Source organism: Symphodus melops (genome assembly GCF_947650265.1).
Source record: "Symphodus melops genome assembly, chromosome: 7".
Classification (NCBI taxonomy): Eukaryota; Metazoa; Chordata; class Actinopteri; order Labriformes; family Labridae; genus Symphodus; species Symphodus melops.
The window spans coordinates 5,526,201-5,549,701 of NC_136697.1; the positions used below are offsets into that span (position 1 = coordinate 5,526,201).

A 23,501-nucleotide genomic window follows, 5' to 3' on the forward strand; every position below is an offset into this window, starting at 1 on the left:
ATTTATATTAGTGTAGACTTATAGCAAAACGATCAGATGGAGCCCACATTCTTTATTGTAATTTATAATGTAATGTTTAGTTAATTTATTACAATATCAAAGAACAGGTTGTCTTCAATGAAAGGACAGACAAGGAGACTATAAATGAACATCACAGCTGCAAGATGTTTATTTTTTTGTAGCCGAAATTAAGTTTTACAAAGAAATGAAAAGTAAAACAATGATAAATAAATAACAGTGAGAAGTTGTCTGCAACATAATTTAATATTCTTTAGTTTTTGCAACAGTCCCTTTAAATATGAAACACAATGAAATAAACAGGTGAACAGAAGGAAGAAAAGAAGAGGAGGCTTTTATTTGATCCTTTAAAACAATAAACAGGTGAAGTTGTTCACGTCTGTATGACGATATTAAATGTCCATCTTAGTTGGGGGCGGCAGTAGCTCAGTCTGTAGGGACTTGGGTTGGGAACCGGAGGGTCGCCGGTTCAAGTCCCGGCACGGACCAAGTCCGGAAACTGGTCTGGTAGCTGGAGAGGTGCCAGTCCATTTCCTGAGCACTGCCGAGGTGCCCCTGAGCAAGGCACCGAACCCCAAAAACTGCTCTGGAGCGCTCGCTGTGGGCAGCCCCCTCACTCTGAGACCTCTCCATTAATGCATGTCACTAGAACCCTGTTTGTGCATGAGTGTGTATCTCGGCCTATGTGTGTGTTAGACAGAGTGTAAACTGAATTTCCCCTCGTGGGATTAATAAAGTATAAATTATTATTATTATAGTTGGAGCAGTGTTTTGGTTTGTTCAAACACTTACACACTGAACTTTTGTACAGGTCACTCCTGCCGTGACTACTGGACGTAATAGGCGTTACACGTGATCATCAAGTGGGCATCGGTGCAGACTCGCTGGCGGAGGGTTTTATGGCCCACTACCACTCCCCGCTAACTGGTTTGAGACGGACTTAATATGGCGGGCCCTCCGCGTGGACACGCAAACGGAGGGGTAGTGGGCAGGGCTAGGGTGTAGTGGACGATTTCAAAAAGACCCCCTGTCTTTTCTCCTTCACCTGGTCCCGCGGGTGTTCTGTTTTTTCTCCTCCGGAGTGCGCACCATAGCGGGGTATAGGTTCCTGCCTCTGACGCCAAACCTCCGGATGGGAGGAGGGAGTGAGAGGCAAAAGGCAGCTCGATCACAACAAAACAGATGTACTAACAGCGTGCAGTGAGGATTGCGTCTTTCATATGAGCAAAACAACACGTATTGTCCATTTAGTATGTTTGCCTTAATGAATATGCAACATGTGACATTTCTGCTGCAGAGTGCAAAATACTGGGAGGAGAAAATGCAAAGAAGTTAAGTTAGTACACTCAATGTGATCTACCAAGACGGGCAAACATTGTGACAGTGTCTAAATTTAACACCTTTGAAAGGAACGTCCTAATCCAGGAGTAAAGGATGACGCACAACAGGCTGCAGTTAGGAGGAGACATAAAAGTGTAAACATGTTTAAATGACAGAAAAATAAATAGATCGATTAAACAGGACATATCTATAATGGAGATCATCACAAGTTCAAGCAGGAAGACTGTTTTCATTCTAACACATTTACCCTTTTAAGTCATTATCCAACCAGATCCTGCCACAACCTCCCTCAACCAATCATTCTGTTTCTGCTGATACATTCAAAGTACTTTGTTTAACTCATTTGAAATGTAAATACATTTTTTTGTAAATGGTTGTTTTCAAGTCTTCATCTTGTCTTGTGTTATATTCTGTGTTTTGTGTGTGTATGTTCTTTGGTGGGAGTTGTCTATTTGGACATTAACGGTGCAGTGAAAAAAAAAAAGTTCCTCATGTGGACAAGAAAGTCAATTCATTCATTCAATTCATTCGTGTAAGCAAATGTGGGTGCCAGGTCACTTCCTGAGTACAGCCGAGGCACCCGAGAGCCAAGCACTGAACCCGCTACAGCTCTGGTGTACACTCTAAGAAATGAGGTGTTGGATTTACTTAATACAGTTTTGTCAACAGGTTCCACAAAACTCAGTTGAGTTTATGATAAATGATTAAAGCTATTAATTATGATAAAAGAAAGTTAAGTATTTATAGCACAAATACATTGAGTAAATGCAACATAATGGGGTTAGATTGCTTCTAAGCAACATTGTTATGTAGAGTTTACTTATGATTGTTATGTTCAGCCAACTTAGTTGAGTTGGATAAATACAAAATAACACAGTCACTTAAGTTTTACAGAATTTAATAATCTTCATTGCATTTACACAACAAGGTTATGTCAACAGGTTCCACACAACTGAGTTAAGTAACTCTTACATAAACTGCAATAATAAGTTCAACAACAATACATTGAGTTTCAAAGGAAAGCCCAAGCTCTTAGAAAACTGCAAGTGAACATCCATGTTGGGAAACAAACTGCTGAATCTGGACTGTTTAAAGCCAATTTGTTCCTCCTTCAAAATGATCAGACAGAATGACATCACATATTCCAAAACAATATTTTAGCACATTGGCCAAATCAACATTAACAATTCTTTAAGGTAGCTCAAGTTCAGAGAATATATCAAGACAAACAATGCTTGTTGCAAATGCGTTTGCAACATCTCTCAGTTCTGTCAGAACCTCCACGCCCTTGATTATGATTCCCTCGTCATCTGGGGGACCCATGGCCTCTGCTCCTTCCTTGTTGATAACATATTTCAACAACTGTCTGCTCCATTTCTTTGATTCCGCTGGTGTCAATGTCCTAAAGAGAAAATAACACAACGACAGTTAGAAACTGTAAGGGCCGCCAATGAACAGGTTGGCTCCCTGCGCCGCTGAAAAACCTCTTAATCTAATTATTTCCAGTATTGTCATTTATACAGCTGTGCTGTGCGGTGGCTCTGAAGTACATTGAACCATAAACCAGTGCAAGTATATTCAGTTAAACCTACAATATGTAACAGAAGTCCAATGACTCCCTGCCAGCCTGGACGTTATCTTTTGTGAGTGTAATATTGAGTCACACATTTAATTTTTAAGTCATAACTGTAATGCCAAGAAATTATATTTTACACCACTTTTCACTTACACATTATGTGTCAGTGCTACACTATAGAAAAGTTAAAAACTAAAACTTACCAAGTATTCCTTTATAAGACTTGCAGGATCTTTGCTGAGGTAGACAGCAAGGGCCTTGAAGTTGCATACCCTTCTACTTTCTTCTACAGAATGATGGGATTCTGTAACAGAACAAGAAACACTTTAGAAATTGTGCAAAGAGATCTCACGTTTCTATCACAAAGGTGGAAGGATAGCCACCACTCTAGTCAATCACTGTGTTCACACAGCAAGCGCTGCAGTCCGTCTGACTGCGTTCTGCTTCGTCTTAAATACGCTGCAAGTCTATTTTCGCCAGAGTACGCTGCAATGTCAGTATGAGGGTGTGTGTGTCTGTATGAGGGTGTGTGTGTCAGTGTCTGTATGAGGGTGTGTGTGTCTGTATGAGGGTGTGTGTGTCTGTATGAGGGTGTGTGTGTCAGTATGAGGATATGTGTGTGTCAGTGTCAGTATGAGGGTGTGTGTCAGTGTCTGTATGAGGGTGTGTGTCAGTGTCAGTATGAGGGTGTGTGTCAGTGTCTGTATGAGGGTGTGTGTCAGTGTCTGTATGAGGGTGTGTGTCTGTGTCCACCAATGTTCAGATATGCCAAAAATGTCAAACTTAAATTCCAGAAAATACGTGGAACATGTGCATTGATATGGACGTCTATAGCCAAAATGACAATGCCTTAACTTATAGTGCTTCAATAAGTGATACCTTGTGCCCACTGATTCTGCACATCCACATTCATGTCTCTGAAAAGAACAATTTTGCAATAATTCCAGTAAAACATGGGATGCTAGTATATTTTCCTTTCTGTGCAAATTCTATCAAGGATAACCCTACATTTTACAGAACATAAGTAAAACAAATCCATATAATTGACACAATGACCAAATTAGGGACACTCACCATCATTGAGCCATGTTCAGCCCTGCATGGACGCTGGCAGCTGGAATCTCCAAGGATCTGCGCCCTAAAAGTATCATTTGAATACAAATAGAAAAAAATCATACACATGATACCATATTGACCCAAATTTAAGAGACCAATTATTGTAGACCGGCTCTTTTTTAACCAGACGTTTTAAAGACCAAATCTTGTTTTTAAGAAGAAAATATTTATACGTGGTATAAATTACCAAAACATATTTATATATGGTAGGCTGTATTAATCAAATAAAATATTAGATTTTTTTTTATTTGGATTTAGAATTTAAACATTCAAATTAAATAAAATGTTATCACATTTGTAAACGAAACGTGGTATATACAGTAACTACCATACAATATTCAATTATCTATTGGCATTTCTAACACCAGTTAGGCTATCCTTCTGATGGTGAAACAAACAAGAAAAGCCTGGCTCTACACGGAGAACTACAGAGTCCGGCCCCCAAAATGACGGGGAGAAACGGGAGACTTCGCCCGTTTTTTCATTTATTTTACCGCGACTTTGTACAGTGATACCACCGCCCTCCCTTGAGCTCGAATCTAGGCTTAAAATGACAAGGAGAAACGGGAGATTTCACCAGTTTTTAAAGCTAATGACAACTCCCTACCGTTTAGTCACTAGCGGGCAAAATGTGCGGGTCGGGATTTTCATGCTCCAATGATTTAACCGCGTTTTTGGACAGTGATACCACTATCCCCTCTTGTGCTACAGAGTCTGGGCTTAAAGTGAAACGGAAGATTTCAAACCAAATTTGGGACAATCCTACTTTGAGTCCAGTGCCTTTAGTCGTCAATGTTCGATTTAATTAATCCAGTTTCGTTGATGCAACACTTGTAAATTATTTAATCCAGACACATGTAAATGTAGTGTAATAACAACGAAACTTCTTTAATTTCTTTCAGAAAACCTCATTTCTTAAGTTAATATAACACAGAACTATCAAGTAATACGTACCACACCCAGGGTTCATTTCTTAGAGTGTAGCAGCACCCCTCTGACATCTCTCCACTAACACATAGAGCCTGTTTGTGCGTGTGGAAAACTCTGAGGCTTTTTTGGGCTACTATGTGAATGTTTTCCTTGCCGACGTTGACAACGATCTGAACAAATCTCTGTGAGCAGAGCTCTGAGTTTGACGAGGTAAATGATCTTCATTTTTCACTACAGATTCAGTTTTCTTTACCATGATCAGTCTTTTAACTGATTTAGATTTTTATGTTTTCATGGCAGATAGATAGAGAGAATAAAATATTATATCTATATATATAACTTCAGATTTCTTCTTTTTGTTTTACAGTGATTTCTTTCTCATGGGTTCATGTTCTGTTGCGCTCATTTATTTTACCATATACATTAGTATTATTACATTATTATGATTATTATTTTAACTTTATTATTAGGTTTTTCTAAGGAAACATTGTCATGTGAAGGTGTATGTGTGTGTGATAAATTGTGTTTATCCTTCATAACTTATATTTCACATCTTGAGATATAAGGCTTGGCCAATGGAGGTTTTATAGTCATTCAGTTCAGATGAAATGATGCAACAATCTGACTCTCTTTTTCTAAATCATTTTCTCTTTATTTCTTACAGACATCTGAGCAAACTGAACGGACTACAAACATGGATACTTTTGTAGTATTAAGTGTGTTTGAGATGTGTGGAGGGGGCTGGAAAGCTTCCACTGACTTAGCTTTTTGGACCCTGAATGTTTACACGTAAAAAAGAGGATGATCGAACAACAAGGAGTCAAACTCACAATGTAAACTGGCCTTAAAGACATCAGACATCTCTACAACCAGGACTGCACTTAAAACAGCTCGACTGAAGTAAAGATTCAAAAGATCTCAAAAAGACTTTAAATGTCATGGATGAGACAAAGTGAACAACATCTGGATTTGTGGCCACCTTTTCTTAACGACCATGTATCTCTAATCCCTTTGAAACCAGAGAAAATGTGGTTTTATAAAAGTACGGCTCAACATCCCAGGTAAGCTAAAATCTATTCTATTATTATAAAGCAGTTCTTGTGGAAAGACCATGTGGGAAATGATTGGGGAGCTTTAAAAGAACCAAAGATCCGTACTTATGACCAATTTCCACCAGATGCATGTTCGGTCTGTCTCCGGCAACGGAGCTAATTTTCACTTTTTTCATTGTGTGCTTCAACTGGCTCCGATTCGTTGTGTTTCAGTCTTCTCGAGCTTACCTAAAAGAACTGCATTTCCTGGGATCGGCAGTGTGCGCGATCCCATGTATTGAGGCTATAGTCCTCGCGCGGGCGGCCCGGGTTTGCGTCCGGCCTGTGGCTCATTTCCCGCATGTCTCTCCCCACTCTCTCTCCCTGATTTACGACCCTGTCCACTTTCCTCCCTCTATAATAAAGGCATATAAGGCCCAAAATGAAATAAAAAAAAATAAAAAAAAGAACTGCACACACATACCATACACAGCCGGTGAATGTTCACGCATGCGTCACATGGGAAACTGGTAGACTTATCATCGCGAGAAAACACGTGATCCTTCTGGAGGTCAACAGGAAGACGCGTACACTAACTTCCGGAGTCTTTTTTTTATTTTTTATATATACTTTATTAATCCCGCGAGGGGAAATTCGGTTTTCACTCTGCATTAATGGAGAGGTCTCAGAGTGAGGGGGCTGCCCACAGCGAGCGCTCCAGAGCAGTTTTTGGGGTTCGGTGCCTTGCTTAGGAGCACCTCGGCAGTGCTCAGGAAATGGACTGGCACCTCTCCAACTACCAGACCAGTTTCCGGACTTCCAGTTCCCAACCCAAGTCCATACAGACTGAGCTACTGCCGCCCCTCCACCGTCTTTATAGTTTGTATCCAGTAGTTAAAGGTATTTTTTAATTTCCTGAAGCGGAAAGCCAAAAAAAACGCCTGCATCTTTCCTATACAGCTGATAAAATGGTAAGATAGAAGTTGTAACTGTGTGAATGAATGTGGATGTAGCTGTACAGGCGAGGTAGCATTATTAGCATTAGCATTAGCATTGGCTTACAAAGGGAGATGGTTCGTCTAGTCCGGCAACACTTAATGAGGGAAGCGCGTTTGTTTGGCTAGGTAAATTAGATTGGTGTCATATTTTGTTGTTGATCCAAAAAAATGTTTATGTCAATGAGCCATTTAGTCGGAGGGGATCTCAGACAAAATATTCAATTTTCACCATTTACTAGTTTTTTAATAAGCATACTGGCTGCAACAGGTCATTAACTAAGAGTTTGCCTTCCATACATCCTGATGACTGCTTATTGATAGTAAGTTAAATAGTTGTTAAACATGAATTAAGATTGTTATATGCTGTCCATAGTGAGATCATTATATCAGTCAAATCTCCCCCCGGGGACAATAAAGTATTGTATGATAAATCACAATAATTGTCCTGCTGTTTTATACTCTGGTTCAACCAAAAATACCAGATGAGTCTACTCCAGTAAGTATGATTATTTTGTAGCTTCCTTTATAGATGCAAACATGCGCACACACACACACACACACACACACACACACACACACACACACACAGTGTTGTAGCTTTATTCCTCCAGCTACAACACTGTATCTCATTTCTTCTTCTTGAATTTAAAGGGAAGTATAAATCAAGTAAACATTGACCCACACTACAGCACTTAAAGACTAAGCTAAGTCGTCCCTCCTCTTCAGCATTGATGCTGTGTGCCATGGTGACCCTCTGTCTCTAAATAAATGATTAATTGTTTTGCATAATATTTAATGAATTTTCCTAATTTAATGTATTACTCGTGTAGATTCAATATATCTATATCCTGTGAATGTATAAATATGCTCTGGATAGGACTGCCCTGGAAATCTGTGATGTATTTGTGACTGATGTCACCTCTGCAGCTTATTTACAAAGAATTGAAACCTGCGTGAAGTTGGCCCCCCACCCCACGCAAAACTTCGGGATCATAGTCGCATTTGTTTGTGCTTCGTTTGTGCTGGTTTGTGCTGTAAAAAGTTTTGTTTGTGCTATTATGAATTTATAGAAATAGCGCATTTTAATTTCACGCGATGACGTCACTCAGCCCCCCATCTGCTCCGAATCGACCCAGAATTGTCGCGTTTGTTTGTGCTTCGTTTGTGCTGGATTGTGCTGTAAATATTTTCCTTTGTGCTGTTTTGGTTTTATAGATATTTGAAGTCTTATTGTCGGGCGATGACGTCACCCCTCCCTCCGGGGATTTCCCGGAAATGGTCTCGTGCGCATATTACCTATATGTTCGGTTAAAGCCCGAAGGCTTTTCTCGTGCTGCCGTATTTATCTTTTAATTCCACGTGGTCTTGTAACTTTTCCATACTTCAACATCCTGCGCCGCCGATGAAAGGAGAACTCAAGGTAAATATGTCACGCAACAGTTTTTCACTATAGAAAAAAGTGTAACGATGCTGTTTTCACTGTTATTTTTTTATATTAATTTCTGCTGCTGTGGCTTTACAGCAGTTAATAGCAATTTTGCAAGTTCACATTGCAAACTTCTGCCCACAACTTGATATTGCATGGGTATTTACTCGGCCTAATTAATATCTCCAAATCATCTTAATGATTACTGAAAAGACATTTATTACACCACCACCTAAAGTTCATGCCACACCAGCTGCCATAAATTACTAGCATTGGTAATGACCAACATGTTTTTTGTGTTTCTCCAATGGTGACAAGTCCAAAGCTCTTTAACTGAAATTATATTTTAAGTAGTAGTAGTAGTAATTATATTTTATTTGAATGTCAAAATATAATTTGGCCTAACAATGTTATTCAGGTTGTATATAGATGTGCATGCATTTGACGCTGTTGACTGCATGAAGAAAAAGACTCCTGTTTCGAACAATGGCTTTATGTACAAAATAGAGCATGACGTAATGGTAACAATGGAACATTTGAAGAGTAATATAGAACATATCCATCTGTTAACTATAAAAAACAACAACAACAACCAGTGATCACTCTTTTGTATATAACACAGCATGCGAGCAGATCTTGGTGTTCTCTGATGCTGCTTTCACTACACTTCCCAGGTCATCATACATCTCCCAGACAGATGCAGCCCTCTTGCAATATGCCACATAATGTCCAAGAGCATCCTGGGTCAAGCCTCCCTGGAAAGCAATGACTGCCCTCAAAATAAGCGTCTTCCCTTGGAGCACCAGCCTGGAGGGAAATTCAGATAATGCAACTTCGCTCTGTGAGGCATTTGTCTGTGATGGAGTTCTGAAAGAATGGCTGCCAAGGTCAGTGTCAATCCACACAAGTTCTGCTAGACTGTAGCTGTGGGTCACCTTCCCTGAACACAGAACCTTTCCTGTCCTGCAGTCTTGCTTTTTTAATTCAGGAGGACACTGAGATGGGCTTTGGATTGGCCTTAGGCACGGAGAGTCAGGAAGGTTGAGTCCTTGTTCCACAGCCACCTCAAGATGAGACATGCCACACGTCTGCAGAACAGCAATGTGGGTAGACACAAGTGGAACTTCCCTAGTGACTTGCTTGCTTAGATCACAGTACTGTGAGGAACATTGTTTTGTGAAACAAACACTTGAAAGAGTCCTCATGGTTCTCTCAATTACAGCAGAGATGTGGCATTGTGCATCGATTTGGAGGGCACCAGATTTCAGGTGGACAGCTTTGAACATTCCCCTCAGCAGTTCTGCCCTCTGTGAGTATACCTGCTGGGTTACACCCTTTGTGACAATGGTTTTAATCAGCTTTAATCAGCTTTTTGTCATGTTCCTGGCGAATTACAATGTTTTCAAAAGAACAGCTGTCACAAAAAGAGCAACATGAACTCTGAAGAACTGCATCAAATGCACAAGTGTTAAGCACTGACACTCTTGATTTGCCAAGTTTAACAGGCTGTTGTTTGTTTCCGTTTTTTAACAGCTGCACTTTGACTTTTTTCCGGTCCACAGATGGGTCTGTGTGCAGCCATTCAGGACAAGGAGCAAGATAGGAACTCATCTTCCTTTTTTTGGGTGGAACTGCTAGGCCTCTCCAGTTTTCAACAGCATCCTCATCTGTTTGAACAATGTTTGCAGCAGCAGCAGCAGCAGACTCCTCACAAGCATGAACATCCTTTTTTCTTTCATCTTTTACACTGTTGGCAGTAGTGGAGACAGGGTCAGGTCCTGTGACAGTAATTAAATCAACTGCATTCTCCTCTGTTTTTTGTTTTGCACAACAAATCCGCATGTTTCCTTCGATGAAGGAAAGATGACGAGCCACGAATCGATCCACCCGAATAGGCAGGTTTTCATGCTTGAAAAGTCCATGTTTAATGTTTTTGAATGCTGCTTCAACAGCAGCTGAGCTTGCAGTGATGCTGGTGCTTCGGAAAAGAGGGACCATTATTCCCGTCCAGAGTGGTAAGTAACTTCCGAGTCTTATTATGTGGGGAATAATCTCAGGGAGGAAGTGGATGTTATCTCTGTCTCCATCAGCCTTGGCAAGTGACCTGCTCTCCTCACATATTTCAGTTACCCACTGTCGGGCGGTTGTCTGGATATGACCAAATGCATCCACTGGTTCCTGTCCCTCAACTGTTTCATCTGGAATGATGACAACCTCCTCTGCAATTTGAGCTTTCAGGTATTTCTTGCACCTTTCTGATGGGAGAGGAGCCCCTGAACTGTCATTGCCCTCTGCTTCGCTGAGTGCCACAGTAGTGATGGCATGTATGAGGTTTTTTACATGTTCAACAGATTGTGACTTGACAAGCTGTGCTATTGATCTCACAAAGAAATCTTTAACACGATGTGTTTTCTTTTTCAGGCAGTCCCACTGGCAGATCATCTTAATGCAGTGTGCCACATCAACCCTGACAAAACAAGGGGGCAGTTTTGCAGATGGGTTCCCAAGCAATGCATTAAAGCATTCATTGATGTAGGCCTTGAGATCAGGGTGAGGGGTAAAAGCCTTGACCAGAGCTCCAAGAATGGCCAGAGAAAAATCACAACTCACAACTTCTTTTGGAACAGGTGCACCTGCGCGAATCCATTCTGTCAGCCACTGTGTGATAGCGTTCACATCATGTTTCTCTGACAACATTTGCATCACTGGGACACTAGAGCTGTTATGCCCTGTGAGAACACCCTGATATAAAAAGATATGACCGGAGGAGCCAGTTGCATCAAAACACACTGTGTCATGAGATTTTTTTAATAAGGTCTTGTACACATGCATTTGTGTTTGACTCCAGTAGTGACAGAAAAACTTGTCCAGTCCAATGTCTTTAATGCTGCTACCGTGGGGTGCACTGTACTTCAGTAGCTGCAATGACAAAATGGGATCTTTGTCACCTAATTCCACATAATTTTTCTCTTGTTTTGCTTTGCGCAGGGTGGCCAAATTTGGTAGATGACTCAGCTCAGGATCTCCAAACTCCATCAACTTCTCTGCCTGCGATGCACGCCACACATGGGGTTCCATTCTGCCCTCACACAGTTCTTTGGCTATCTGTACACGCAACTGTCCAGACATGAAGCGCTTTGAACTGCCAGTGTGCAGGGAGTCATCATTGTTTGTGATGCAACAGTTAAGCACCATCGGGCTGTTAATTGCAGGCTCTCTGTCACAACTCATGTCAAGAAGACCAGAACACTCCTTACAGTGGCCTCTGATTTCAATATAAGTACTTGTGACTGATGGATAAACCTTGGCTCTTTTGAAAACAAATGTGCAAGTTCTATTTCGTATAGGCTTCGCCCTCTAAGGCTATCGCTATTGGGTTTATCCCTCGCGCGCATGCGCAGCACTGAAGAGTTGTAGTCCACGCCCACCCACGATGTGGGCCCCTCCCACGGTCAACCTGCCGGTATATAACCGGAAGGGACCATGTGTTCTGTTCCCTCTTTTCTTCAGCGAGTAAGTATGCAACAAGCACCTGTAAGAGAAACATAAATTAACCATGTCTACCTCTTCCATCCGTGTGTGTCCAGAGTGTCAGACTGGGTACATCATGCCGGCTGATTCCCACCGTCTCTGTGAGGCCTGCCTTGGGCCGGAGCATGCCAGCCTGGCTTTAACTTCACGGGCAATGGGTAGTAGCTGCCTACGCCTTCCCCGTGATGACCTGCAGCGGAGAGCGGAAGCCCTCGCTGTAGCTGCAGAGCCGGTGTGGCAGGTGGGGGAATGCACAGTGGAACGGGAGATAGACATGTTGGACCATGGAGAGGAGTCTGCGGATTCACCGTGCTCCATCCGTGGGTCAGTGTCAGGGTTCCCATCCCTCCCCTCTCCCTGTCGGGAGGGCTGGAGGATGCACCTGACACCGTCGCCGAGTCAGATTGCCCAGGCTTCCCTGGGAATCGGGCTGCGAGCGGCTCCCGGCCCCCGCCGTCGGTGGGGACCGGGAGCCGCTCGGATAGTTCAGAGAGCCGAGTCAGATTGCCCAGGCTCCCCTGGGAATCAGGCTGCGGGCGGCTCTCGGCCCCCGCCGGTGGTGGGGGCTGGGAGCCGCTCTCGGCCCCCGCCGGTGGTGGGGGGTCTGCTTCAGGAGCTGCCGGGTATCATTAGAACGGCTGCAGCTCGACGGGGCCTCACTGTGCCGGTGGCACGTGAGGTGGAGCCGATCGATGAGATGGCGGGGGATTTTCCGCTTCTCCGGCCGGTCCGGCGAGACCCGGTGTGGCCGCGGTTCCCGGCTTTGATCCCCTATCAGGAGGGGGCAGCGGCGGATCCGAGGCTCTTGAGGGCTCCGGTCTCCACCTACACTTCCATCACAAAAGTGGGGGGGGTGGTGGACCGTGGGTTCCCTCCGGTGCCGCCTTTGGAGGCTAACCTGACGGCCGTTTCGGGGTCCGGGCCGGGGGTTCGGGACGGCGTCCTGTCCCTCCTTCGAGCCGGGATCTGTTAACAGCACGCCTGACGGACAGGTCGCACCAGTGTGCCTACCAGGCCTCTGCTGCGGCTAATAAAATTGTCCCTGTTGGCTCATTCCATGTCGAGACTGGCGGTCCAGTCCCACAATGAGCGTACAGCCAGCTCGTTTTTTTGTGCTAAGGAAACCCAGCGGGGCTGTATGAGCCAACTGCGACGTCGGCCGCGAGACACCTGCTATCTCCTCAGTCCTCTTTTCCCCGGAGTGTTCCTCACTCAGTGAGTTCTCCGGCGGACAGGTGGGGGGGGGGGGGGGGGGGGGGGCATCATGAGCCCACGAGCGCTGGCTCGGCACGTCGTGTGGACTTTTCTCTCCCGTCTCCATCCTGTGTGTGAGCCTCTGCGGGCTGCACGGGAGCTCGCTCCTCATGCAGTGGTCGGGGCGCTGACGTGGCTGATGGACAGGGGGCGGAGCCTCCTCTACATGTACGCCCGCTCTCGGAGCATTACTCCGTGTGGCGGCACGTATGTTCCCTGGACAGCTGGCTGGACAGACTGCTTCAACGGGGTTACACCCTGCAGTTTGCGTCTCCCCCTCCACGATTCAATGCGGTAGTGGAGACGATCATGCCATCCGGGGAGGGACGCCTGGCTCTTCGGTCAGAGCTGCAGGAGCTCTTGACGAAGGGTGCCATCTCCAGAGGGGAGCGAGAGGAGGAGAGCCGGGGTTATTACCCCGCTACTTCTCTCGTGCGGAAGAAGACAGGCGGGATAAGGCCCATCCTCGACCTGTCTTTTTCTAATAAATCAATTGTGGTCAGACCATTTTCATATGTTGACAATCAACATATGGAGTGTGTTCACCAGGACGACTGGTTCACGTCCATCGACCTAAAGGACGCCTACTTCCATGTCCCTATCCTCCCGAAACACAGGCAGCTCCTGGGCTTCGCGTCCGGTTATTTCCTGGCCCCACGCACTTTCTCCAAGTGCATAGAAGCAGCTCTGGCTCCGCTTCACCGGGCAGGGATGAGAGTGTTATCTTGTCTGTACGACCTGTTGTTACAGGCTCGCTCCAGAGAAGAAGTAGCTCTCCAGACGAGGGCGCTCGTGTCGTGCCGACATGTCAGCGCGGCTCTCCCAGCAGAGGATGGAGGCGCTGAGAGGATTATTAAGTCGAGTGAAGCCATGCAGCACGGTGACAGTTCTCACTGTCATGCGGCTGCTGGGCATGATGGCGGCGGCCCATGTCGTTATTCCTCTGGGCCTGCCCCACATGAGACGTCTGCAGCGGTGTTTCTTTGTTAACGCATCGATCCCCGGCTGCAGCGGAAAAACGTCTGCTCCGCGTTCCTTTATCCGCTGGATTGGATTGGCCCACTGGGGGAGTCCCTGCGTGACGTCAGCGGGGATTCCCTTGGGAAGGGCTACGACATAGAAATAGACCTAAAGGACGCATACTTCCATGTCTTCATCCTCCCGAAACACAGGCAGTACCTGTGCTTTGCGTTCGAGGGGACATCGTACCAATACAACCGTCTGCCGTTCGGTTATTCCCTGGCTCCGCGCACTTTCTCCAAGTGCGTAGAAGCAGCTCTGGCTCCGCTTCACCGGGCAGGGATGAGAGTGTTATTTTATCTGGACGACCTGTTGTTACTGGCTCGCTCCAGAGAGGAAGCAGCCCTCCAGATGAGGGCGCTCGTGTCTCATCTATCGAGCTTAGGGTTCATAGTGAACTGGGCGAAAAGCTCCCCCATCCCATCCCGGTCCATAATGTACCTGGGGGTGATGTTGGACTCGGCCGACATGTCAGCGCGGCTCCCTCGGCAGAGGGTTGGAGGCGCTGAGAGGACTATTAAGCCGAGTGAAGCCACACAGCACGGTGACAGATCTAAAAGAACACTGTCATGCGGCTGCTGGGCATGATAGCGGCGGCCCATGTCGTTATTCCTCTGGGCCTGCCCCACATGAGACGTCTGCAGCGGTGTTTCTTTGTTAACGCATAGATCCCCGGCTGCAGCGGAGACGTCTGCTCCGCGTTCCTTTATCCATTGTATTGGACTTGGCCCTGGGAAGGGCTACGTCACGCATCACAAAAGAAAAGAAAAATACAGAGAAAAAGTTTTTTCACAGACGCATCCCTCTGCTAAAAAAATCATCATGTGCTGATCAACACAGACAACAGGGCGTCAGCCCAGCTTCTCGGCATAGCCAGAAAGCTGCTGGTCTGGGCGAGCACACGGTTACTTTCTCTCCGTGCTCTGTATGTCCCCGGCGAACTAAACCGGGGAGCGGACATCATGTCAAGGAAGGGTCCTCGTCCGGGATCTTGGACCCTTCATGCAGACCTGGTTTCCCAGTTATGGGAAAGGTTCGGCAGAGCAGAGGTGGACATGTTCGCAGCACGCGAAAATGCACAGTGCCCCCTTTGGTTCTCCCTGAGCGCAAAGGACGACCCTCCTCTCGGGGTGGACGCCTTTTCGCACCGGCTATGGCCGAGGACGTTCATTTATGCATTTCCCCCTGTCCCGTTGATTTCGAGCTTCCTGGACAGAGTGAGGAAGGAGAAGCTGTGCGCCATCCTGATCGCCCCGCTGCGCGAGCATGCGATGTGGTTCCCGTGTTACGTCAGATGACGTCAGGCGAGCCCTGGGAAATCCCTTGGAGGGGGGATGCCCTCTCGCAGGCAGGGGGCGTGCTCACGAGCCACCCGATCATCGGCCAGCGTCTCTGGGCTTGGCCGCTGAACGGACACATCTGGTAAGTATGGGGCTGGCTCAGGATGTGGTGCGCACTATTCAAGGCGCTCGGGCTGCCTCCACAACGGCATCTTACGCCGCAAAGTGGGCTGCGTTTCAACGCTGGTGCGGAGAGAGAGAACTCTCCGCTACTGCGTGTCCTCTGCCTCAAGTGCTTTCTTTCCTCCAGTTCTTAGTGGACCGAAATCTGGCATTAGCACTATCAAAACATACACGGCTGCAGTTTCATCATGCCACGAAGGTTTTGGTGACCGTTCGGTGTTGGCCATCCGCTGGTGAAGCGGTGTTTAAAAGGGGTACAGAGGCTTCGGCCGGTGGTGCGCAGCCTGGCCCCGCAATGGGATTTGGCACTGGTGCTGCGCGCACTGATTGTGGCGCCGGTTGAGCCTTTGGATCAGATTCCCCTACGTTTTCTGTCGGCTAAAACGGTTTTGCTCTTAGCTCTGACGTCAGCAAAACGTGTCAGTGAGCTGTCAGCTCTCTCTGTGGCTCCGTCCTGCCTCAGGATCCAGGAGGACGGTAGTTCGGCTGTATAACGGCCAAACCCGGCGTTCATGCCAAAAGTCATCACTAGCGAGTTCAAGTCGCGAGTGATCACGCTGGAGGGGTTTTTTTCCTCCTCCCCACACATCTGGGGAGCAGGTGACCTCTCACCTACTGTGCCCAGTGCGCGCTCTGGCATGCTATGTTGCGCGCACAGCTGCCATACGCTGTTCCAGCAGCTGTTTGTACACTACAGGGCACATTCTGTGGGACAGCCCCTGTCAACACAGCGGCTGTCACACTGGCTGTGTGACGCCATCACACAGGCTTATATCGCCTCAGGAGCTGAGCCTCCGGTGGGCATTCAGGCGCACTCCACCAGGGGAGTTGCTTCCTCGGCTGCCCTGCACGGGGGCGTGACGGTGGACGACATCTGCACGGCAGCTTCGTGGTCCTCTCCGTGCTCCTTTGTGCGTTTTTATCTACGGAATGCTTCCCGTTTTCTCAATGTCTCACTCAGTGCTCCGCACTCTGTCTGCGTAAGAGTGGGATGTTCCATTTTTTCCCCTGATGCTGTCAGGCAGAAAATGGTTGTTCGGGGTGTTGTTGTGCTTGTGGTACCTTCCGGACCCAGTGTGGCATTGACTACATCCTGCTTCGCCTCTAACCCAATAGCGATAGCCTTAGAGGGCGAAGCCTATACGAAATAGAACGTTAGTTACGTACTGTAACTCCAGATTCTATGAGTATAGGCGCAGCCCTCTAAGCGGTGGGCCCCACTGACTCCGTAACGGCTGAAGAAAAGCCCTTTATTGGGGAACAGAACACATGGTCCCTTCCGGTTATATACCGGCAGGTTGACCGTGGGAGGGGCCCACATCGTGGGTAGGCGTGGACTACAACTCTTCAGTGCTGCGCATGCGCGCGAGGGATAAACCCAATAGCGATAGCCTTAGAGGGCTGCGCCTATACTCATAGAATCTGGAGTTACAGTACGTAACTAACGTACTTTTCACTGCCTTCCAGATCTGCTCATTTATAACATGAGTCCAGGTGCCAGGTTTCAAAATTGTATATTCTCTTTTTTCGTTTCGAGAATACTTGTCCTTGTATTCTGCCTTTTCAGGAATAAATTCCTTCCACTTGTCAAAAGGAACTTGAATCTGAAAATCCTGATCATTTTTAGGTTCGGGGACAAGGAAACCTGATTCAGTGTCAGTGTCATCATTAGTTTCAGGATCAGTTTCAGGATGACTGAATCCTAAAGCTGTCCAGATGTTGTGTCTGTTTGCCTTGACAAAGGTGTACAGGGCCTTTGCAGAGGTCTTGTTTCCCAGTTGCTCACTCACATCTGTCCATACTCTGGCATTTGGAGTGGCAATGTTTCCATTTTGGAGTATTGCCTCTTTTGATGCACAGAGAACAGCAAAAATAGAGTCTCTGTCCACGGCTGGTTTTTTGGGCATCTAGTTTAAAAACAAATTAATATAATTAGCAATGATTGCTTAAGTAAGTCTTTGCTATTTGTTTTACATTGTGTGCTATGCCTAATATAAGTCAAATGCATAGGAACTTGATCTAGCTAATGGGTTATTTTAGTGAAAATGTATTTAGTTTCCTAATTCTTTTGTTTATGATGCAGATTTTCCTCTTCAATTTTGTCTTTATCGTACTGTAAATTTTGTCTGCCACATCTAACACAATAATATATCATTTTAGCAAGCATAAAGATTCCTAGTCATTGAGGACAGTATTTCTGCATTACCAATATTCTGTGAGCAATGTCTTTCACTCTACATTGTATGGTATTGTTTAAACATTTCACTTACATTGGGCAGAAATCTTGTTTTGCAGACGAATTATAATTCTGTGCTCTGAAAGTGCATGGGAAGGTAGATTTTTGCGCCCTTTTTTCATTCAAAGGTGTGCTTAACTTGTTTGAGCGCCCCATACTGGCAAATAAATGTAGAGCATGATGCTCCTTTCAAAAAATAAATAAATACACGTCTAGATGGAACAACATCTTTTTATTGGAATTTCAGACATGTTTTGGACAGGAAGGCAATACAAGGAAGATGCATCAAGAAGTTATGATCAGGTAAAGCGATTTGATTAATGTAGTAAAAAAAACAATGTAAGATCCAGTCCTGAATGGATTAAAAAAAGAAAACAAAAATGAAGCATGACAGTGAGTTACCAGCGTCGCTTGATAATAAAACTCTGAATATCAATAAAAGCACTTTTGAGCGAATATGTTTACGGCACTTAAACCAATTGAAAATATACGAGACCATTTCCGGGGAATCCCCGGAGGGAGGGGTGACGTCATCGCCCGACAATAAGACTTCAAATATCTATAAAACCAAAACAGCACAAAGGAAAATATTTACAGCACAATCCAGCACAAACGAAGCACAAACAAACGCGACCATTCTGGGTCGATTCGGAGCAGATGGGGGGCTGAGTGACGTCATCGCGTGAAATTAAAATGCGCTATTTCTATAAATTCATAATAGCACAAACAAAACTTTTTACAGCACAAACCAGCACAAACGAAGCACAAACAAACGCGACAATTCCGGGTCAATTTGGAGAAGATGGGGGGCTGAGTGACCTCAGGATGACCTATATAATAATCGTTAATAACTCAAAAACAGAAACAGCACAAACAAAACTTTTTACAGCACAAACCAGCACAAACGAAGCACAAACAAATGCGACTATGATCCCGAAGTTTTGCGTGGGGTGGGGGGCCAACTTCACGCAGGTAGAATACAAGTATCACATAAGTTCCGGCAGGTCACGGAGTCACGCTAGAATTCGTGTCAGCTGATCTCACTCAAGCCTAATCGGCTGATGGCCAGCTGATCTGCTGAAGCATCCTATTGGCTAAATAGTTCTTACACCGCGTTATTTAAACTGCTCTAGCCTGCCTACACTTCTCTGCTCCCTCTGCATGCTGCATTTGCAACCGACCTCCTCCTCTGCTCCTCCTTTTATGATATCTGACTCAATCAATGTCATGCTTGCATTGATGCTGGCTTGGGGGGTTGCGGCTTATCTCCCTGCCTTATGGCGTTCCTTACATGTGCGGGAAGGGCAGGGATGTGTGCTATTCCTGCCTAATGCCTTCCAACGTAAGCACATGGAAGGACAGGGAGATCCCTCAGAGCCATACCGCCAAATATACGTACTTGTGTCAAAGTATTCTCCTTGACAAAGTGGTCCTGACTGAACTTTTATTGTATTCAGTAAAACACACAAAGACAAAAGATGAGATCCTTTTTACCAACAGACAAAAATCCTCAACAGAGGTGAAATTGATCCTGTTACTATTTAATAACACACTGTTTTTCATTCCAAATGTTATACATAACAAAAATGTATTTGGAAATAAAATAAAGATATCAAATAATGTAAGTCTTTACTCACTGAAACTAACATTAATGCAAACCTTCATTCAGAGCTTTTATTTCTCCAGCTACAACACTGTATGTCATTTCTTCTTCTTGAATTTGATGTGTATTTGTGAAAAAGGGAAGTATACAGTAGATCAACTAAACATTGACCCACACTACAGCACATATAGATTAAGCTAAACCTCTTCAGCATTGATCCTGTGTGTCATAGTGACCCTCTGATTCATCATCTTATTCTTTCCATGCTCTCATACCTTTACATTGAAGATATTGTCATGACCCGACACTTTATAGAAAACACAATTAAATAACATTAACTTGACCAATAGGGGCGGCAGGTTTGCCGTTGTGGGGGCGGGGGGCTCATATAATGTTGGGGAAACCTCAGGCAGAACACAGTCACCTTAAAACTTTCAGTGAAGCAGTCAATGTGGACAAATGTGTTTTCTGTAGCTTTTCATTCTTGGGTTTGGATCTCGTGTTCATGCTTTGACATTTGTTCTGTGTTCATATTTTTATAACTGGACACACGCACACACACACACACACACACACACACACACACACACACACACACACACACACACTCACTCTATAACATTTAATATTTCATCATAAAATCTTATTATATCAGTATAAAATAACTGTCCTCTAATTATATGAATCATGTTTGATCTCTCACAGGTCCAGCCTGTTGAAGACCCTGCTGGTTTGAATGAAGTCGTGGTGGATGGAGAGGAAACATATTCATTACCTAATGTAAGTCTTTACTCACTGTAATGAACATTGATGCAAACATTTTTTCAGAACTTTTATTCCTCCAGCTACAACACTGTATCTCATTACTTCTTCTTGAATTTGATGTGTATTTGTGAAAGTAAGGGCATATTGCAAAAATCTGGGAATAAATTCCTTACCAATAGATTTCTTCACAAACGTGTTCATGAAGGTGTCTTATAACACACAAAAAAACATTTAAATCCAGCTCCTCTAGGAAAATCTGTGAGAGCGGCTCAAAGTCGGGGTACCTGCAATAGAAATTTATTGGTACTACCTATTGGTGAAAACTTGAAAATGTTAACCTTTGCTTTTGGTAGCTTGTGAGGGGTCAAACTAGGGGTTCTTTAGGATTCTAATTCCATTACAAACATTTGTTTTCCAAAAAATCCCCTCCTTGGTGGAGAAATGGCCACGCCCACTTTTACATGTAAATTTACAGTAGCTTTATATGTTGATTTTAATATCTCGAATACTAGTTAAAAAATATACTGCACCACATTGCTTAATGTATTAGGGGTCCAGGTCGATCTTTCTTCACACTCTACTGTTCTTAAAGTGGGGACTGGGGCTCACCGGGGGGCTTGTGAGACACTGATACAGTTCTTTCAAGTCATACCTTTGTCATTTAGCTTACACTATGCCCAAACAATTCCAACCTGACCTGAGCCAATACAGGTTTTCTCTGAGCCCAGCCTGTCCTTTCAACTGTATTTATGGGCTGACCCTGACCAAAACCATACAAGGTGACTTTTATAATTTGGGTTTGCACTTTTCGAATCAGATATCTATTTAGATAAGATCTTAATAAGCACAACACAGAACCATCTAGTATATGGAAAACTGCATATTTATGAGGTTCCCTTCGAAACACATGTCAAAACACAACAACATACTATTTTTTACAAAGTGTCTGCTCGTCTCCGAGTTTCTGAGCAGTAATCTAATAGTGTGAGTGTACCTGCACATTTAGCTCTGGATCACCGTGGTCCTGTGTCTCTGCTTGTGTTGTTACTATAGGCTGTAAATATGAATGGCAGAAGCCTGAGTGATGTCACATCACCTATCTGTTACTTCTGGGCCTTTGGAAGCCGAGTGCTTCGAAATCCTATCTCAACCTAACTTTTAGTAAACCTAACAACAAGCTAAGAGCTTGAACTGAAGCACGTTTTGAGCATTTTGACACCAGCTACACCGCGCCCGCCTGTCAATCAGGTCAGCTACACACGTTTGTGAAGAAATCTCATAGTAAGGAATTTTTTCCCAGGTTGGCCAAATATCTGATAAATTACCCTTACCTCACTCTACAGCACTTACAGACTAAGCTAAACCTCTTCAGCATTGATCCTGTGTGTCATAGTGACACTCTGACTTGTCTGTCCCCTGTGCTGCTGCAGCCTCCGATTGGGAACAATCAGACAAACCATGTGGACGACTCAGCCAACGTGGGAGAAGAGCTGGGGCAGCAGAGACACTCAGGTAGACGTGGAAAGTTTAGCTTTATAATCTATGACATGTGTTCTACTTGTGAGTTTAATTTCTAATGTGAGATGTTTTACAATTTTCAGAGGAGGCTCTTAACCATGCAGAGAGCTTGGTGGTTCAGCCCCAGAGACGCTTGACTTCTACGACAAGTGACACCATAGACAGAGGACTGCAGACCTGGTACTTTGAGTCTTAAGTCATATATTATGCACATGATGTTAAAGTCTTTCTTATGTTACCAAAGATCAGAGGCCTGTACTATGAAGCAGGACTTGGGGTTAGTGAGGTAACTTCAGGGTTAACTATGGGTTGTCCTACAAAGGTCATTCACTTTTTACCTGGGTATATTTCCACGGCAACTTACAGTATGCTGCACACATAACCTGCTCTGGAGTGTGTGTCAAAAGAGCAAATCAGAGTCCTTAAGTCCCTCTTGTGCTGGAAGAGTATCTACTCTGAATCAGGAACTAAATGTGTCCTGTGGTGTAGAGATTAAAAATGGTGATGGGTTCTATCGTTTCCTTGAGCTATGAAGATGGTCCTGCTGTCTGAAAACACCTTTATATTTTTGCAAAGATATTATGCTTCTCAGAGTCTGTATATGATTATGGACCCAAATTTAAAAACTATTTATTTAATACACAATATAATTGTGCAGAGGTAGGGGAGTGAATCTTCGGGTCACCCAGTGGCTGGTGACAGTCTGGTCACAGTACGTCCAGTGTCCAACCTGTGGAAACCTTCATGTGGTTGAGTCTGTAGTGTCCTTGAGCTTCCACACAGTAATATGCAGATTGAGACAACGTCTCATAGACAGTTCAGGCAGGAAGGCCGAGGAGCGGGCAAGCAGACAACCAGGGCAGCAAGGAACAAAGGGTTAAGTAGATGGAAACAATCTGAAGCTGGCCAATCATCAGGCCAGAGGCTTTATGTAACAGGTCTTGATTGCTGATGAGAGACACCAGGCTGCACCTGCTGCAGGAAGCCACACCCACTACTGAATTCACTCAGAGCACTGTACAGAGGGGGATACACATGAGGATCAAACAGTGAAAACATAGAAGAAGATATATTCTGATACAGTGTAGTAGTAGAGTACTTTAAGCAGCATCACAACAACCTGAACAAAGACTGTGTGTGTAACAATAAGAAGTAATGAAAGTCTGTTCTGATCTCTCTTCTCCTATAAACTTAAAGAAAATCACACATTCAGCCTTTATGACTCAAAAGTGTCCAAAATAGCTCCTGTCTTGAGATTTCTGTATATGATCAGAGTTAGAGTCAGACTGGTTTATTGACATTATCTCTTCTCATTTGCAGGTGGAGTTTGAATCAAGCATGGATGCCTGCTGGGGTCCTCCCAATTGTCATCCTGGTGTTGGTATGGAGGGATCAGATCCGGAAAGCCATCTTGAATGCAATCTGCAGATGGCTCCTTGGGGCACATCTGAGCGCGCTCCCTAGAACAATACCTAGGGCGCTCCCTTGGGCACTCCCTAGGGCACATCTGAGCGCGCTCCCTAGAACAATACCTAGGGCGCTCCCTTGGGCACTCCCTAGGGCACATCTGAGCGCGCTCCCTAGAACAATACCTAGGGCGCTCCCTTGGGTACTCCCTGGGGCACTTCTGAGGGCGCTCCTTAGTACAATACCTAGGGCGCTCCCTAGGGCACTC

At 44.8% G+C, this 23,501-nt stretch overlaps 2 long non-coding RNA genes across 6 annotated transcripts; one reads left to right on the forward strand and one right to left on the reverse strand.

The window, feature by feature from the left end:
- Nucleotides 1-2,377: 2,377 nt before the first annotated feature.
- On the reverse strand, nucleotides 2,378-4,099 carry LOC306827062. The gene is made up of 3 exons (XR_013779567.1): nucleotides 4,010-4,099; nucleotides 3,139-3,239; nucleotides 2,378-2,761 (listed from the first exon to the last, which is right to left on the reverse strand). It is a non-coding gene; the product is annotated as an uncharacterized lncRNA (long non-coding RNA).
- Nucleotides 4,100-8,156: 4,057 nt separating this feature from the next.
- Nucleotides 8,157-11,047, forward strand: LOC306827232. 5 transcript variants are annotated; one of them, XR_013779599.1, is made up of 7 exons: nucleotides 8,161-8,430; nucleotides 9,111-9,323; nucleotides 9,425-9,539; nucleotides 9,659-9,745; nucleotides 9,970-10,451; nucleotides 10,563-10,674; nucleotides 10,858-11,046. It is a non-coding gene; the product is annotated as an uncharacterized lncRNA (long non-coding RNA). The 5 variants fall into 5 exon arrangements; XR_013779595.1 differs by having other exon boundaries at nucleotides 8,157-8,430; nucleotides 9,999-10,451; nucleotides 10,563-11,047; XR_013779596.1 differs by having other exon boundaries at nucleotides 8,157-8,430; nucleotides 9,662-9,745; nucleotides 10,563-11,047.
- Nucleotides 11,048-23,501: the final 12,454 nt, after the last annotated feature.